This window comes from Vicugna pacos, unplaced genomic scaffold, assembly GCF_048564905.1.
Source record: "Vicugna pacos unplaced genomic scaffold, VicPac4 scaffold_19, whole genome shotgun sequence".
Taxonomy (NCBI): domain Eukaryota; kingdom Metazoa; phylum Chordata; class Mammalia; order Artiodactyla; family Camelidae; genus Vicugna; species Vicugna pacos.
In genome coordinates, this window is record NW_027328740.1 from 38,148,501 (window position 1) to 38,163,050 (window position 14,550).

Here is a 14,550-nt window from a genome sequence, read left to right on the forward strand (position 1 = left end):
CGCCCGCCCGGGACACAGCCCGCCCAGTGGTGGGGACGGGTCGGCGGCCAAGGAGAGGAAGCCCGGGAGGGGAGGACTCGCGGGCGGGAGAGGGGAAGCGGACGCCAGCCGCGGACTGAGGGGAGCCCGGCTGGGCCAAGAGGCGGCAGGGGCACACCTGGCCCTGGACAGCTGTGGCCGGGGCGCCGGGGCAGGTGGCGCGGGCAGAGGGGTCTGGCCCGAGCAATCCAGCTGAACACACGCTGACTGGTGCCCTGGGGGGCTGTGACACGCCGACCGCCCTCCCGCAGCCGCCTCACCCCTTTCCCGATATCCCCTCACCTTGCACTTTCACAGCCAGAGGCCCCGGCCCCAGGCAGTAGCCAAAGGCCTACAGGGCGACAGAGCTGAGAAGCCATTGGGGCCGATCCCCGGCTCGGAGCTGGAGCTTCCAACCCGCGGTCCAGCTGGCAGCAACTGCGCATGCGCAGGAGGGCCAGCGATCCGCTCTGGGTCCTGAGAGAGAAGGGGAACCGAGGGAGGGAGAATAGGGGAGGAGGAGGGGAGGCGGGGAAAAGTGGAGGGAGACACATGGACAGGAGGAGCAGAGGGAAGGCAGTTATCTGGAATTGGGAGGGGAGTAACAGAGATGGGGAGAAAGCGTTTTACCTCTTGTGGCACCCCGAAGGAGGCAGCAGTCCTGCCTATACACCCTTCTCTTACCCGTCATTGCCCACAGCTCATATTTTACGTCCCTGGCCCAGCCCTCCAGCTAAGGTCTCTGCAGAAACCCTACGGGTATCATACCCGTTGCCCCCACAAGGAGCTAGGTTTACTGTTGCTCAGGGAACCAAGCACCCGCAGGTGTTGTTTCTCAGAACTACCTTGGGAAGAGTACATATTCCCCTTTTACACGCTGGGAAACAGGCAGGCACGATCTCTGCCTTAGCTCCACTGTCCCAAATGTTGGGCTGGCAGGGAGCGGGAGGTAAAATGTCAGAGCCCCAGAAGGAGCAGACTGCCTGAGTGTTGGTGTAGAGTCCCCATCCCTCCTGGGTAAACCACACCCCAACCTTGGGGAATAATCAAGGGCTCACAGTAGGCCCCTGTGTGTGGGAGAGCTGCCCTCAGTCCCAGTGTCCAACTTGCTAGGTAGGTAGAAGTGTTATTGAGTCCAAATTCATTCTCCTCAGTGCAGGACAGGCCAGTAAGTTGGGAGACCAAGTGTTGGGGCATGGAATAGCAAGTTTCTGTAGACCTAGATGGCAAACTAATGTCCTGGAAAACCATCTCCCCAAGTCAGAATTCAGGCTGCTTTCCTATGTGCTTGGTTTTTGCAAACTTCTTGGTGTAGGAATTCCTTCTTGTTAGAATCCTTTGTTCTTGCAGCTATCTCCCTGGGTCAGATCCCTGTAAACCTCCAACAAAACAAACGTTATTTTCTATTCTGCAACGTGTTATCTTTATATGATTGGAAAAGTGTTAAATACCCTTAAAGGTCAGAGCCTTCAGAATAGGCTCTCCTGTATATTTTAGGCTCTAGGCAACATTGTTTTACAAGCAAGAAGAAGCCTAGGAGACAGAGCACAGGGTTAAAGTCAAAGGAACAGATTTAATATGGAGTCAGATTTCTTCTTTTCTATTACTGTGGCAGAAGCCACTTGAGGATTTAAATCCCTTAAAGTTAAAAATAAGTAAAACTTTAAAGGAATTTACATACATTGGTGGGAACTTGCATAGCATATCTGGAAAAGCACACAAAGGATTGTAAACATTGGCATCTCCAGGGAGGCGTGTAAGAACAGAGGATGAGGGAAAACTTCTTTCACTTGAGTATTTTTTGCTCTGTTTGAATTTTTTTAACCATATGCATATATTTCTTTTTCAGTTAAAATAAATGTGTAATGGAGCAAAGGAGTAACTAGTTCAGCAAATACAGCAGCCATAGACTCACTGAGTCATCATTTTCGATTTAAGCCAGGAAGCATTGATTGTCTGTCTCCTATGTGCCCAGTGCTGTTTTAAAACTTTTTTATATATTTTTTTTATAAAATAATAACATGCTATCCCTCACCCCTGCTCAGGGCTGGTGGGAAACCAACTGAGTTTTTATTGAGTTTTTTTCCAAGGAGTAGAGATGAGTTATAAACAGAACACAATTTCAGGGCAAAACAGGCGGACTGGTTTTCCAGCAGGCCAGATAGCGATGACGGGTTTTCAATAGAGGCGCACAGAGGCTGAGAGAGAAAGCCTCCAGGACCCTACAGAAAGCTGCCCACAGTGCCTTCTCCATGGCACTACTGAAATAGGAAAGAACAAATCTGACTCCATATTAGATCTGTTCCTTTGACTTTAAACCTGTGCCCTGTTTCCTAGGCTTAGTCTTGCTGTTTCTGCACCTTTTGTGAAACAATGTTGCCTAGATCCTGAAATATACAGGAGACCCTATTCTCAAGGCTCTGACTTTGAAGGATATTATCACTTTTCCATTCGTATAAAGATAACAAGATACAGAATAGAAAATAACATTTGCTTGTTGGAGGTTTACACGGATCTGACCCAGGTGAAGAGCTGCAAGAACAAAGGATTCTAAAAACAAAGAATTCATACACCAAGTTTGCATCAACCAAGCATTCCCGCTTCCCCTTTTTAATATAAGAAGAGCCTGAATTCTGACTTGGGATGATGGTTCTCCAGGACATTGGTCTACCATCTTCTCCACTGGCTTTACAAATTAAAGCCGCTATTTCTTGCCCCAAATCCTTGTCTCCTGATGTGTTGGCCTATAATGCACGAGTAGAACAAGCGTGGACTCGGAAACACAAACATACATTGAAAGTACGCATTTGGTATATTAAATGACCTGCTTCCACTCGTATTCCTGAGGTTTTCTTCTCTTGACCACTCCTACTTTATTTATGAAAAACCTGTCATGTGGACACATTTCCTTCTCTAGCCACTACCCTTCCATGTAAAAACTGATGCCAAGAAGGCAATGGAAGTTGCTAGAAGGTATTACCTGGCCAAAAAAGAGCAGAAGTGGGTTCTGGCTGATGTTCAGGAGCAGGCCGGGGCACCTGACAAGATGTCATAAGTACGGATAGACAGCTGGGCACCAAAGGAGAAGCTTCTAAACTTCCATGAGGGACTTGGATAGGAAGGAACAGTCCCAGACTATAGCTCTGATCCCACCACGAGCTTCCTGGGCAAGGCTGGGCAAGTCATTTAAATTCTCTAGACCCGTGCTGTCCAACACTGGAGCCACCAGCCACATGCAGGATTATGATGTTATTCTGTAGCCAGACAGAATTATAAATAAACACTTTATTGCAAAGGGTCAGCAGGTATAATATTTAAAAACATTATTGGTTATCTTGCCTTAACAAGTTATTTTTGTATGTCTAGCTTTCTGTGGGTTGTAATGCCTGCGACTAATGTTTCCCTTACAGTGAGGTATTTTGAAATTATAAGTTACTGGACACAGTACACTCATATCACAGTTGAAAAAAACTGATTAAATAAGCAAGGTGATCTGACTTAGTAGTTATGAGCAGGGGCTCTGGGGTCAGCCTGCATAAGTATTAATTCTCACTCTCCCTCCAGGGAGTTCTGTGTGAATCTTGGACAAATTATTGTTGCTGTTGTTGTTGTTGTTGTCGTTGTCATTGTTATTATTTGTGCCTCTTTTTCCTTACCTTTTAAATAGCGAGGAAAATGTAGACTCTATCCCCTACAGTGTTGGCAGGATTAAATGAGTAAACGTCTGTGCTGCCCACTTCCCTGGGTTTCAGCATTCTCCAGGCAATCAGTGCAAAACACAGTGGCATTCTCCACTGTCTTCGTCAGTCTGGGATTCTGTAACAAATTACCGTGTGTCGGGTGGCTTAAACAACCAGCATATTCCTTATGGTTTGGAGGCTGAGGCTTTCAAGGTCAATGTATCTGGGAGAGGATTGCCAGCTCGAAGATGGCTGTCTTCCCACTATCTTCATGGCCCAGAGAGGAGAGAGAAGCAAGCACTTTGGGGCCCTGTATAAGAACACTAATACCATTCATGAGGGCTCTACTCTCATGACCTCATTTTATCCTACTAATCACCTCCCAAAGGCCCCGCATGCCTATATCATCACCCTGGGAGATGAGGTTTCGACATATGGATTTTGAGGGGATGCATTCAGTCCACACATCGGCTAACTCTCCCAAACATGCAGTCATCAAACCTGTAGCTAATTTCAAAATAATGTTTATATCTCTCTGCCCATTTCCATTCCTACATCTACTAACACTGAAGCCCTGCTACATTTTATTTCTTATTTTCCTTGTGAGGTTTAATTGATTCCTCTAACTCCAAGGATTCGCTCACTCCAGTCTGCTTGACAGCCCTGCCAGGTAGGTCTTCCTTAAAACACCTTCCCCCTTCACCTGGTTGTTTTTTAGGTGTAAATGTCAGAATTCTCTCCACACCCCATCCTAGACCTTTAATCCCTTACACTACCACTCACTATGTTATTTTCCTATTACCACTGTAACAAATTCCCATAAGCTTAATAGCTTAAACCAGCACAGACTTATTAGCTTATGGCTGTGGATGTCAGAGATCCAACACAGTTCTCATTGGGATAAATTCAAGATACCAGCAGGGTTCCTTCCTTCTAGAGGGTCTAGAAGAAAATGTTTCCTTTTTTTTTTCCAGTTTACAGAGGTCACCCACCTTCCTTAGCTTGTGCCCCTCAACTTCCTCCATTTTCATGGTCAGCAGCCTTTCTGAACATTGCTCCATCGCTACACCTCCCTCTGATTTTAAACTCAGCTGGGAAATATCCTCCATTTTAAGGACCCCTGTGATTACATTCAGCCCACCTGGACAATCCAGACTACTCACCCTATTGTCTCATCTCAGGATCCCCTTGTCCCATCCCACTCAGGCAGTATGTATGTGGCTGTGACATTCACCTTGTGTAACATTTCCTCATGAGCAATTTATGGTTCAAGGCACTTATAAGTGACTTTTTGTTTTTCTTCCTTATCCTTTCTACATTCAGTTTGTCTGGTGAGATTATATGAATCCTTTTTATTTGTGCCCCTGCACTAATCTATAATAATGTATCATGGGTTTAAAGGCTAACTAATAGACAATTTAGGAGACAGAAATCCTCTAAGATTTTTAATCCTAAAATATCTGTCATCCCTTTTGCCATGTACAGTAACATGTCACAGGTGGCTACCCTGTGGCCGGGGAGGGACATGATTCTGCCATCACACTCCCCTCATTCTCACCAATGTGCTGATCAACTAACCAAGGATCTATGCTCTCCAATTCACTCACTTCCTCCTCCTTTCCATTGACTATCCTGTTCCCACCGCTTCCTTCATTCACCACATCAGGATTTCATGACCACATTCTCCCCTAAATGAAATGGGTATCTTGCATCTAATGTCTGACAGCTGTTCTTATTGTATATGCACACACTGACCTACACATAATCCCGTCCATCTCTTTATTTTCCTAGAATCTTCCAGAAGAATCAGTTCCATGTTGATGATGATGATACTGACAATGATGACAGGGGCCTCTCAAGGATTCTGATAAAGAGGGAATCGATAAAGAGAGGGAATCATTGCAAAATTGCCCCAGAAACAGGCTTAAAGGTAAATAACTCTTATAGTGTTTAATGAAATTGACTAATATTTAACTATTTTTAAGACTTTATATCACTGAATTTAAAATTTTAACGGGAATTTTCATTCACCACTAACCAAGATTCAACTCTGGGACCAAAATTTAAGGGTTTCTGTCTTCTAAAAAATTGTCCACTAGCCTTTTAAACACGTGATCCTTTTAAAAAGTTTAGTGCTGGGCTGAAAATAAGCAGGATTCATATAATCTCACGAGACACAGTGAATGTGGAAAGACTAAGAAATAAAAACAAAAAGCCATTCATAACGTCTTGAACTTTACGTTGCTCACAGGAGAAAATGTTTGCCAATGTGTGTGTCACATCAACATGACGACTGAGTGGGATGGGGAAGCTGATCTTCCTCATCAGTCATTTATGCTGATTTGTTAGATGCCAAAACAGTTTCCTCATTGAAATTGCTTCTAACAAGTATGGAAGAATTTAGGTTCTACCAAAAGCAGGCTAAATATTTTCCCCTGCTTTCAGGTCTCTGGACTGAATGTCCCCACAAGAAGGACATGGTTATGTTTCATAGGGAAGTCTTCCTGAGAAGCAACAGGCTTTTCTAGGGCAGAACTGCAGGGCCCCCCATGGAGGGCTGGAGGAGGTCTAGAGGGGACACTGGAAAAACAGCAGGAGTGAATTCAGATACTGCTGCTCAGGTCGCCAAAGACAGCATTGCTATCTCTAAGGATATGACATTCTCCCAAATTTTCCATGAGTGAAGGAGCCTGTGAACACTAAGCAGGTTGTTAAGACACAGCAGCACATAATTTGCGTGACAACACAATTAGAGTATGATTTGATATTTGCAAAATAACTAGCCCATTGTTCTTTGAAACTGCAGCAGTAGCAATAGAAATAAAAAAGACTGAGCCGTCTTGGAGACAACAATCAATAAACAATTCTAAATCTGCAGAATTCCTTGACAATATTCAAGCAATGAGCTAGATGTGTGCTGCAGATACCTCTTACTGCAGGTCTCACTCCTGCAAAGCATAGAACTAGTTTCTCAGCACACAGAGGGAACCAAGTCAAGATTCCTAATCTTTTGAGATTTACTAAATGGCTGGAAAGGTCAGACAAGTACATACAGGCAAATATGATTAAATGTAATCAAATAATATCAAATGTGATTTGAGCACAGACGAAAGAGAAATTCCTTTCACCTGGGATCTAGAGAGACTTCTTCAGAAAATGTGGCTTTGGAGACGGCCAAAGACATGGGTGGAATTTTGGCAGAACAGGATGTAAGGAATTTAAAAACTTATTCTATAATTCATATAAAAATTCAAAGGATCCCAAAAATCCAAAACAACTTTGAACAAGAAAAACAAAGTTGGAAGACTTGCACTATCTGATTTTCAAACTTTTTTTATAAAGCTACAGTAATCAGAAATTATGGTGTTGGTGTAAAACAGAAAAATAGAATAATGGAACACAATAGAATGTTCAGAACTAAACCAAGACTTATACAGACAATTGATTCTCAAAAAGGATGCTGTGGAGAAAGGATCTTTTCAGCATGTAGTGCTGGAACAATTAGATCGTGATACGCAAAAAAAAAAAAAATGAACTTTGATCCACACCTCACAAAATATACAAAATTTACCTCAAAATGGATCATAGATCTTAATAGGAAATCTAAAACTATAAAACAGCTAGGAGAACAAGCATAGGCTTAAGGTTTATGGCCTTGGGTTTGGCAAATTTTTCTTTGCTATGACACCAAAAGTATCATCTATTTTAAAAAGAAACTGATAGAGTGAACTTTATGAACATGAAGACTCTTCAATGCTCTTCTAAACACTGCTAAGCAAATGAAAAGGCAAGCCATAGACAGAAGCTATTTGCAGATCATATATCTGATAAAGTTCTCTCATTGTATCTGATCCAGAATAAAGAGGTCTCAAAATTCAATAATAATTCAAACACCTGAATGAATGAGGCCAGAAAACACACTTCAGTAAAGATATCCAGATGGATAATAAGCATATGAAAAGATGCTGATTAAAGGTGTCATTAGTCATTAGAGAAATACTTTTAAAAACCACAGTGAGATACTAGTTCACATACATACTAGAATGAATACAGTTAGAAAGACTGACCTTACAAGGTGCTGGCAAGGAAGTAGAGCAACCAGAACTGATACACACCACGAGGAATTTACAATAGTACAACCATTTTGGAAAAGTCTTTAACAGATTCTTTTAAAAAGGTAAACACCTGTGTACCATATAATCCAGACATTCCTCATCTGGTGCTTTAGAAAGGAAAAGCATATGTCCATACAAAGACTTGTAACCAAATATTCACTGCTATTTTATTTATAATAGCACAAGTTGTAAATAACCCATGCATCCATCAAGAAGTAAATGCAGAAAGAAATGATGGTCTATACAAACACTGCTCACAATAAACTCTTCAGTAAAATCTCAGCACTAAACAATACTCTACTATAAGACAAACAAGCTATTAATACAGCAACACAGATGATTCTCAAAATAATTACACTGAATGAAAGAAGTCAGACAACATAGAGTAGATACTGCATGAATCCATTCATATAAGGATCTTGAAAATGCAAACCAATATGTTGTGATAGAAAGCAGATCAATGGTTCCCAGGAGAAGAGACGGGGAGGGAGGGAGGGACAACAAAAGTCAGGAGAGAAGCTTTGTGGGTGATGGGTATGTTCACTGTCTTGAGTGTGGTCATGGTTCCTTGGGGATATACTTACGTCAAAACGTATTAAGCTGTACACTTTAAACGTGTGAAAATTATTTTGCCAAGTATACCTCAAAGCTGTTTTAAGAAAAAAGGCACTTTAGTCCTGATCCACCTCAGCGCCTGATTGGAGTGACATGATCAGTCCCTCACACTGTCTGCCTAACGGGAAGGTAGAAAAGCTCTCACGGAAGATAACATGGATTTTTCATTTGCAATGTCTGCCATGTAATAAAGAATTTCTAGACATGCAACATGTCCAGACTATATGACAGATAACATGAGAATAAGGAGCATTAGACAAAGGATGCAAACCCCAGGTGATGTAGGCATCAGAGTTACCAATAAAGGCTATAAAATACTTTTAATATATTCAAGAAAATAAGGAAATGATGGGACAATAGATAACAGGGTAGAGACTTTCACCAGAGAAATATACTGGAATGTATTTTTAGGAAAAATCAAACTGATACTCTAGAACTGAAGCTTTCAGCTCTGGAAACAGGTAAACAGAGCTAATTAGGATCCCTTTTAAGTAAAACTTTCAGTAATTCTGGGTAAAATATAACAACAAATTAACACAGAGCTAACTATGGAGAGAGAAGTTCCCTGATGACAATACAAAGAGGACACTTAAAGCCCAGAGTGGTCATCTTGTGAGCTGATGCCACCACACCCTGGAGGGAAGGGGTTTTCATCTGCACATAAATAGGGATACAATGTCCATGTAGGAAAAAGGGTCCATACCAGATGTAGAAGACTCTTCCTCTATATCTATATAGTCAGAGACAGAGATGTAAAGTGGCAGCAGAGGTCACAGTGACACAGGGCCCTGGGCCAAGGAGTGTGAGCACCTCTGCAAGCTGGGAAAGGTAGGATGACGAATCCCTCCCAAGAGCCTCGGTGTGGAACTTAGCCTTGGCCACTCGTTGGTTTTAGCCCACTGACATTGACTTTGCACTACTGCACCCTAGAACAGTGAGAAGATGAATGTGTATTGCTTTAAGCCACTGAGTCTGTGGTCCTTTGTTACAACAGCAATAGGAAAGGAACTCAGGAACCAATATGAACTTGAACCACAGGCTGCCTGCTGTGCTGGCAGGAAGTCCTTTGTCTCTGATCCTGGGGGAGTGTCCTGTCCTCTGGCAGCATCCACAAACTACCTCATGCTAACTTGGCAGTTTGCAGAGGGTTAAATCTTATCCCTGCACAGTTCTTGATATTTAGTTAATAAAAATGATGGTGTCATCATGGGTAGTTTTCCATCTTTTAAATACCCTTCAGTCTTCTAATAAAGCTACTTCTAATTAAGAGACCGTGTAAATAGATTTCAATCTTCATAATAAATAACTGTGGTTTTATCTGGTTACTTAAATTATGAATAATAATGTTCACATTTGTAAAAGTTATTAAAATCAACATTGTTTAATGAAAATATCATTTCTTTTCGCATGAACATGTATTAACTACAAGAAATGTTCCATGCTTTCTTCTACGATTTACTGTTAGAGCCTTAAAGAATAATATTTTCCTCAAAAGATATTACGGCAAAGGGATTTCTTTTGGTGGAACTGTTCCGGCATCAAATCTGGTGCATGTCTCAGGCCACTGGCAACATAGAGATGATAGAAATTAGGAGGCATTATAAACACAGAATCATTTTTAAAGGAATTAAAAAAACTGGATGTGTGTAAACAAAGAATCAGAGAATATTCTGGTGAAATAAATGTATTTTTCAGCTTAAGCAAGACATGGGGTGAATAAATCTGAAATGAAAAAACCACCCAGAGATTAGCAGCGAGTCATGCATGCAGTGTGAATGATCAAAACCAAGTTGTTTCCAAACCAGTGTGCAGGCTTGATGCCTTCATGAATCAAATCTGTGTGGCACCAGGCCACCTCGAATACATGTTGATGAGGTATTTATAAGCCCTTCACCATCCCAAATCAAAGCCCACGCACGAGCCACAAGACCATCACCTACACATTTGGAAAACACACAACATGGTGAATAGCACTTTTCTTGTTCAGTAGCCGGTGGCAGCGAACTGTCAGCAGACAGAGATACAGGGACACAGAGGCACCTCCCCTCACTCAGCTGATAAACTTCCGTGCATCCCTGGGGACAGGATTGTCATAAAATGCACCATGGATTGATTCTCCTCCTAGGAAAGGAACCGTAGTGCTGTCATTAGGTTTGAGCAGGGGTGGGTGGAGGATCTCAGAAGAGTTGTTTCAGCACACCAATAGAATTCTTGGCCACCGTGACCACGAAAGACAAGTCCCCTGCCATCCCGGTAGGCACTTGGGCTCCTGACAAAAGCTGGGCTCAGTAAAGGGTTGAGTAGAAGGCACAGACCTGAGGGATGCCCCAGCAATAGGCAGGAGGTAGGGCCTGGTTTATACTGCTCTGGGTGTATCCCAGACTCATCCGAATACGAAATCAGAAATTTGCAAAACAGCAGAGCTGGGGTGGATCATCTACTCCAGACTCCTCACCTTACAGTTAAAAGGGTGGCAACCCTGACAGGCAAAGCAACGTGCTAAAGGCAGAGCGTGGAAGTGGCAGTGCCAGATGAAACGCAGCGTGAAACCCCCGTTCAAGGCCGCTGACTCTGACGACGGGGCCAAGGTTTCCAATGAGGAGAATAAGACAGTGTAAATACTTTGTTCCCCCTAAAACCCCAAATGTTTTTTAAAGGCACAAAAACTCACCTTAACTAGATCTCTTCTGAGGGGGCTCTCTTCTGCTTCTTCGTCTTTCTGTCTCCATTTCCCTCTCTCAGACACAAACACATTCAGTTTTGTGAAAGGGGACTTCCTTCCATACAAAGACAGACTTCACATCTTCAGAAAGATACCTGAGAAAGCACGTTTCTCAATTCAAGTCTTTGTGTGAGTTCTGGGCAACTGGCTTATTTTCTAGAACAATCGGTAGTTACAAAATCAGGAAATCATCTTCCACAAAGGCAGAGTTCTGGTCCGTGTTGATAAAGTTGGGGATGTCACATTTCATGAGTCTGTTCGGCTCCTCCTCTGGCCACCTGCTGCATCTGATGGCTTCCTGGAGCCGAATAACACTGTAAAGGGCTATGGTAGCGATACCAGCTTTGGCCTTGTCCAAGTGGTCCACTTCATTGATGTAGCAGTGAAAGAGGGACCTAGATTCGTCATTGCACTGCCAGAGAACACCTTGGGCAGCAGCGGTCTTCCAAAGTCTGGCACAAAGCTGTTGAGTCTAAATCTCTTCTCGGGAGACTCTGCATTGCTACAAAGAAAACCAAAATAAAATATCGTTCACAGTGTAGCTCGGTGACCTGAAGAATCATAGTTTTTGCCATCTACTGAGAGTAAATCCCTGCACAGAGCATGCTGACATGCACTGGAATTGAAAGACATCACTTCTGAACACATACAATTAAACCCAAGGCAAAAGTCTAAAGTGAGGGCCCATGGACCATCCTAAAAAGACATCGTTCCCTGAGAATCCTCAATATTGGTGCCTCGCACACCAGTGTTTCTCCGTGGGACACTCAGATCTCTTCATCAGGATTCGTTAAAGTGCTTCTTAAAATGCAGAATTCTGGGGTGCACACCCTCAGAGTCTCCAGAGGTAGCGACTGGTAGTCTGTATTTTCATAGCCACCAGGATAACTAAACATGCTCAGGTTTAGCACCGCAGTCTACATCGGGTCACCTGAGCATCGACAATTCTGTCTCACGGGATGGGGGGTGCCATGTGTGTCAGGGTGCTGTCCTACCCATGTGTCTCCCCTGATTCTCAGAACTGACAGTGCTGCCCCATTGGGCACGAAATACCACCGTTTCACAATGCATACGCAGGGCGCCCGACTGAAAAACAATCAGTGATAGGAGAGGGGACAAAACTCAGCTTCCTGTTACCTTGTTTCACTTACTGTGGGACGAGTGATCAATTCAAGGGTAATAAATCAGTGAATGAGTGAATAACATGACTCGCGTTAGTCCCACGAGTGCCTGGAAGAGCAAGCCTGGGCACATTGAGAACCATAACAGCCCATCTACTTAAATGTCATCCTCCACAGATCTATGTAAAGGTTACTTCCACCCAGGCAGTGACTCCAGAAGGGCAAGAATCATGTATGAACACACTCTCAAATCCAGAACAGAACCTGACAACAATTAGGCTCTGGAGTCTGTGTTTAGCGAGTGTGGAATCTCAGTGATTCCAGCTCTTACACCTTGCCTTCCCATCCCACCACACACGATATGGCCCTTATGTCCAGTTCTCCCGGGGCTGGGGCCACGGAACCCATTTATAGGACTGGAAGAATCTGATCATTTAAACCATCCCCCAGATTATCATCAAGAGTCACCTGCATTTCAGGGATCAGTAATCCCAGAAGCTTTGCAGTTCAGGCAGCTGAGGGATTTTTATATCAGCTCTGTCTTCTACTGTGACTGCCTGGGTGACATCAGACAAGGAACTCTGAAAAGCCTGAACTTTTCCTTTCAGGAATAATCTAATTAACAATTCTCGTTGACCACTCAACAAATGTGATGTGAAGATCAATAATTTACACAGGAGTACAACATTCACTAGGTCGTGGATTTAGAATCAGAGGAAAATCATTTTAGAAAGATTGACAGAATGTAGCTTTAATGCGAATTTAAGTATTCTTACCTTTCAGTAAATCATCTTCCCCTACTTATCACTTCACCCAAGTTTAAAAGATGTCTGAGAACAGGGATGAGTGTGTCAGCAATCTGAGACCCAATAACCTAAAATGTCACCTAGGAAAAAGGGGAGTAACACATTTTTAAAAAGCATGGTGAGGATGGCGGGGCCATCCCCAACCCCAGACTAAGAAGCTCTGAGTAATAGCTTTCCTGCCTGCCTGGGGCATCAGCTGATGTGAAAATCCACCCAGAAACCTCACTGTCCAGCAGCTCTTCCATAACACAGGCTACACTTTCTCAGAATTAAGAATTGCGTCCAGTAACCACTTCGCTGAAGAATAAAGACAAAGGAGAACAAGAGAGTTCTGCCCCTCCCAAGGGAGAGCCCAGACCTCGGGCTGCATGCACTGCGCCCACCTCCCTGGAGAAGAATAAACTGGAGAAGGGCGTTCTGCGAAACTGCGGCAGCAAAGGTTGAGATGGGAACAAATTGACCAGCTGGCCAGGGACAGCCCCCTCCGTCGCTGCCTTGGCGGCTGCCTCAGCCCTCTCAGCCCATCCTGCCCACCTCCGGTGGCTAAGCTGTCAGAGAAATTGCTTTGCGACCTGGAGCAACAGAGGCTGCCCTCAGGCCAATCTGCGGAAAAGATGGGAGCTAAACCCCCAGCTCCCGAGCGGCAGGCTCCATACCCCCGCCAACACCCCGACGCCCCCGCACCCTACCGCAACCCCGGGGAAATATGACCCGAAGAAGTGTGACCTGGGAACGAGGGGCAGCAGAGGCCGCCCCCACGTCAGGCCTGCAGAGAGATGGGAGCTTATCCTCCAGCTCTCCAGGGGCAGCCCCTGTCCTCTCCACCTCCTGATCTCACCGCGCCCACCTTCCAGGAGCAATCAGACCAGGTGTGGGGTGTCAGGCGAATCTTGCGCCAGAGAGGACGTCCCCAGGCCAGGTCAGGGGAGAGGAGAAGAAGTGGCCCCATTAGGCGGGGCAGCCGGCCGTCGCAACTGCCTCTGCCCCTCGACCACATCGGGCCCGTCTCCCAGGAGCAAGCTGACCTGGAGACGGGCATCCGGCTTCTTGGGCAGCAGAGGACGCCCCCAGGATTGGTCACGGGGAAGAGGAGAGCAAATTGACAGGCTCCGCGCTGCAGGTCTTCTACCCCCGCCATCGCCACCCCCGCACCTTAAAGGCACCGCCCAGGGCGCCCCTCCCCCAGCAGGCTGAGTGGGACAGGTGCGTCTGGTGACCTGGGGCAGGAGAGGCCACTCCCACACCAGGCCATCGGGGAGACGGGAGCCAATCCACCAGCTCCCCAAGGCAGCCCCTACCCCTGCAGCAGCCACCACTCTTGCCCATGACCTCACAGTGGCCTTCTCTAGGGAGCAGGCTGACCTGGAGATGGACGTCCGACGAACTTGGGACAACAGGGACCGCCCCCAGGGCAAACCATGGGGGGAAGTGGGAGCAAATGGACAAGTTCCATGGGAAAACCTGCCGCTGCTG

At 44.9% G+C, this 14,550-nt stretch overlaps 2 long non-coding RNA genes across 2 annotated transcripts in view; both read right to left on the minus strand.

Moving 5' to 3' along the window:
• Positions 1-333: 333 nt before the first annotated feature.
• On the minus strand, positions 334-11,376 carry LOC140693425 (uncharacterized). The gene is made up of 3 exons (XR_012069193.1): positions 11,100-11,376; positions 3,675-3,834; positions 334-602 (listed from the first exon to the last, which is right to left on the minus strand). It is a non-coding gene; the product is annotated as an uncharacterized lncRNA (long non-coding RNA).
• Positions 11,377-11,387: 11 nt separating this feature from the next.
• The window catches only part of LOC140693414 (uncharacterized), a 252,294-nt gene continuing 249,131 nt past the window's right edge, over positions 11,388-14,550 (minus strand). The window contains exons 17-18 of the long non-coding RNA XR_012069175.1: positions 13,048-13,157; positions 11,388-11,652 (exon numbers count right to left, since the gene is read on the minus strand). This is a non-coding gene — a long non-coding RNA (uncharacterized lncRNA). The remainder of the gene's footprint in view (positions 11,653-13,047; positions 13,158-14,550) is intronic.